At 57.0% G+C, this 4,435-nt stretch overlaps 1 long non-coding RNA gene across 1 annotated transcript; it reads left to right on the top strand.

Moving 5' to 3' along the window:
* Positions 1 to 164: 164 nt before the first annotated feature.
* On the top strand, positions 165 to 1,614 carry LOC140112220 (uncharacterized). The gene is made up of 3 exons (XR_011852527.1): positions 165 to 263; positions 1,286 to 1,352; positions 1,461 to 1,614. It is a non-coding gene; the product is annotated as an uncharacterized lncRNA (long non-coding RNA).
* The last annotated feature ends 2,821 nt before the right edge of the window (positions 1,615 to 4,435 follow it).

The following is a 4,435-nucleotide window of genomic DNA, read 5'->3' as shown; positions in this document are numbered from 1 at the left end:
CATCCCTCATCCTGACCCAGAACACGACTGTAATATCATCCCTCATCCTGACCCAGAACCTAGAGCATGCCTGTAATATCATCCCTCATCCTGATCCAGAACATGACTGTAATATCATCCCTCGTCCTGACCCAGAACCTAGAGAATGACTGTAATATCATCCATGAAAGCAGTGATGACTCCTTAATCTAGATTACAGGCCTTCAACAACCTTGAGAATCTTGTATTTGGTAAAGGCTTCCAGGCAAAGGTGTTTCCTGAAGGTAAGCTGCTCCACACCTTCACTTATAGTAAAGGACTTGAAGGACCAGGATGGTGGCGGTTGGCTGGAGGACGTGAAGGATTGGGGTGGTGGCAGGTTGGATGGAGGACGTGAAGGACCAGGGTGGTGGCAGGTTGGATGAACGACGTGAAGGACCGGGGTGGTGCAGGTTGGATGGAGGACGTGAAGGACCGGGGTGGTGGCAGGTTGGATGAACGACGTGAAGGACCGGGGTGGTGCAGGTTGGCTGGACGACGTGAAGGACCGGGGTGGTGCAGGTTGCATGAATGACGTGAAGGACCGGGGTGGTGCAGGTTGGCTGGACGACGTGAAGGACCGGGATGGTGCAGGTTGACTGGACGACGTGAAGGACCGGGGTGGTGGCGGTTGGATGGAGGACGTGAAGGACCGGGGTGGTGGCAGGTTGGATGGAGGACGTGAAGGACTGGGGTGGTGCAGGTTGGATGGAGGACGTGAAGGACCGGGGTGGTGGCAGGTTGGATGAACGACGTGAAGGACCTGGGTGGTGCAGGTTGGCTGGACGACGTGAAGGACCAGAGTGGTGCAGGTTGGCTGGACGACGTGAAGGACCGGGGTGGTGCAGGTTGGATGGAGGACGTGAAGGACCGGGGTAGTGCAGGTTGGCTGGACGACGTGAAGGACCGGGGTGGTGCAGGTTGGATGGACGACGTGAAGGACCGGGGTGGTGGCAGGTTGGATGGACGACGTGAAGGACCGGGGTGGTGCAGGTTGGATGGACGACGTGAAGGACCGGGGTGGTGCAGGTTGGCTGGACGACGTGAAGGCCCGGGGTGGTGCAGGTTGGCTGGACGACGTGAAGGATCGGGGTGGTGGCAGGTTGGATGGACGACGTGAAGGACCGGGGTGGTGCAGGTTGGATGGACGACGTGAAGGACCGGGGTGGTGGCAGGTTGGATGGACGACGTGAAGGACCGGGGTGGTGCAAGTTGGATGGAGGGACTTGGGCCTGTATTCTGATGTCTCCTTGTCTTCTTGTTGCAGTTGTTGTCTGCCTCTTTGTTGCCCTCTTTGCCTCTGGCTTGGTCCATCGAGTCTGTGTCACCACATGGTCAGTATCTGGTGGTGGGGGGAGGGGCACATCTATCACATAGGTGGTCTCAGGGGAATGATTTTGGGTGCACGCAGTGAAAAGGGATTGTTATTACTTGTCCTGCAGCTTAATCTTCTCCCTGGTGGACCTCTACTATGTGAACAAGATCTCCTCCGGTGTGTACCAGGTGGTGACCCCTGCTGTGACCCCCGGGAAGGTGGTCGGAAAAAGCAAGAAGAGGACATGACCCCCTGTGAAATAAAAAACCCAGACTTTGTAACATGGACTGCTGAGTGCTTTATTTTTGGTGGGTGCTTGTCCTGATTGCAGAACACCCTCACCCCCACAGTCCTGCTCTGTGCACTTTACACAAGGCATCTTGTGGTGATCGCTCCTGTGTCCTGACACCTTTCTATCATAGCCAGCAGTGATCAGGGGTCAGCATGGGTGCTCTGACCTCTCTGTGACTACACCCCCCCATACACAGCGAGCTGCCATGTCCTGTGTCCTGACACCTTTCTATCATAGCCAGCAGTAGTCAGGGGTCAGCATGGGTGCTCTGACCCCTCTGTGACTACACCCCCATACACAGCGAGCTGCCATGTCCTGTGTCCTGACACCTTTCTATCATAGCCAGCAGTGGTCAGGGGTCAGCATGGGCGCTCTGACCCCTCCGTGACTACACCCCCCATACAGAGCGAGCTGCCATGTCCTGTGTGTCCTGACACCTTTCTATCATAGCTGGCAGTGGTCAGGGGTCAGCATGGGTGCTCTGACCCCTCTGTGACTACACCCCCCATACACAGCGAGCTGCCATGTCCTGTGTGTCCTAACACCTTTCTATCATAGCCAGCAGTGGTCAGGGGTCAGCATGGGTGCTCTGACCCCTCTGTGACTACACCCCCATACACAGCGAGCTGCCATGTCCTGTGTGTCCTGACACCTTTCTATCATAGCCAGCAGTGGTCAGGGGTCAGCATGGGTGCTCTGACCCCTCTGTGACTACACCCTCCATACACAGCGAGCTGCCATGTCCTGTGTGTCCTGACACCTTTCTATCATAGCCAGCAGTGGTCAGGGGTCAGCATGGGTGCTCTGACCCCTCTGTGACTACACCCCCCATACACAGCGAGCTGCCATGTCCTGTGTGTCCTGACATCTTTCTATCATAGCCGGCAGTGGTCAGGGGTCAGCATGGGTGCTCTGACCCCACTGTGACTACACCCCCCATACACAGGGAGCTGCCATGTCCTGTGTCCTGACACCTTTCTATCATAGCCGGCAGTGGTCAGGGTTCAGCATGGACGCTCTGACCCCTCTGTGACTACACCCCCATACACAGTGAGCTGCCATGTCCTGTGTCCTGACACCTTTCTATCATAGCCGGCAGTGGTCAGGGGTCAGCATGGGTGCTCTGACCCCTCTGTGACTACACCCCCATACACAGCGAGCTGCCATGTCCTGTGTGTCCTGACACCTTTCTATCATAGCCAGCAGTGGTCAGGGGTCAGCATGGGTGCTCTGACCCCTCTGTGACTACACCCCCCATACACAGCGAGCTGCCATGTCCTGTGTGTCCTGACACCTTTCTATCATAGCCAGCAGTGGTCAGGGGTCAGCATGGGCGCTCTGACCCCTCTGTGACTACATCCCCCATACACAGCGAGCTGCCATGTCCTGTGTGTCCTGACACCTTTCTATCATAGCCAGCAGTGGTCAGGGGTCAGCATGGGTGCTCTGACCCCTCTGTGACTACACCCCCCATACACAGCGAGCTGCCATGTCCTGTGTATCCTGACACCTTTCTATCATAGCCAGCAGTGGTCAGGGGTCAGCATGGGTGCTCTGACCGCTCTGTGACTACACCCCCCATACACAGCGAGCTGCCATGTCCTGTGTGTCCTGACACCTTTCTATCATAGCCAGCAGTGGTCAGGGGTCAGCATGGGCGCTCTGACCGCTCTGTGACTACACCCCCCATACACAGCGAGCTGCCATGTCCTGTGTGTCCTGACACCTTTCTATCATAGCCAGCAGTGGTCAGGGGTCAGCATGGGTGCTCTGACCCCTCTGTGACTACACTCCCCATACACAGCGAGCTGCCATGTCCTGTGTGTCCTGACACCTTTCTATCATAGCCGGCAGTGGTCAGCATGGGTGCTCTGACCCCTCTGTGACTACACCCCCCATACACAGCGAGCTGCCATGTCCTGTGTCCTGACACCTTTCTATCATAGCCAGCAGTGGTCAGGGGTCAGCATGGGTGCTCTGACCCCTCTGTGACTACACCCCCCCATACACAGCGAGCTGCCATGTACTGTGTGTCCTGACACCTTTCTATCATAGCCAGCAGTGGTCAGGGGTCAGCATGGGTGCTCTGACCTCTCTGTGACTACACCCCCCATACACAGCGAGCTGCCATGTCCTGTGTCCTGACACCTTTCTATCATAGCCAGCAGTGGTCAGGGGTCAGCATGGGTGCTCTGACCCCTCTGTGACTACACCCCCATACACAGCGAGCTGCCATGTCCTGTGTGTCCTGACACCTTTCTATCATAGCCGGCAGTGGTCAGGGGTCAGCATGGGTGCTCTGACCCCTCTGTGACTACACCCCCCATACACAGCGAGCTGCCATATCCTGTGTGTCCTGACACCTTTCTATCATAGCCAGCAGTGGTCAGGGGTCAGCATGGGCGCTCTGACCCCTCCGTGACTACACCCCCCATACACAGCGAGCTGCCATGTCCTGTGTGTCCTGACACCTTTCTATCATAGCTGGCAGTGGTCAGGGGTCAGCATGGGTGCTCTGACCCCTCTGTGACTACACCCCCATACACAGGGAACTGCCGTGTCCTGACACCTTTCTATCATAGCCGGCAGTGGTCAGGGGTCAGCATGGGTGCTCTGACCCCTCTGTGACTACACCCTCATACACAGGGAGCTGCCGTGTCCTGACACCTTTCTATCATAGCCGGCAGTGGTCAGGGGTCAGCATGGGTGCTCTGACCCCTCTGTGACTACACCCCCATACACAGGGAGCTGCCATGTCCTGTGTCCTGACACCTTTCTATCATAGCCAGCAGTGGTCAGGGGTCAGCATG

The sequence above is a fragment of the Engystomops pustulosus genome, unplaced genomic scaffold (genome assembly GCF_040894005.1).
Source record: "Engystomops pustulosus unplaced genomic scaffold, aEngPut4.maternal MAT_SCAFFOLD_646, whole genome shotgun sequence".
Classification (NCBI taxonomy): domain Eukaryota; kingdom Metazoa; phylum Chordata; class Amphibia; order Anura; family Leptodactylidae; genus Engystomops; species Engystomops pustulosus.
Note: the sequence above shows the minus strand (reverse complement) of the source record. Positions and strands in the feature narration are given on the sequence as shown.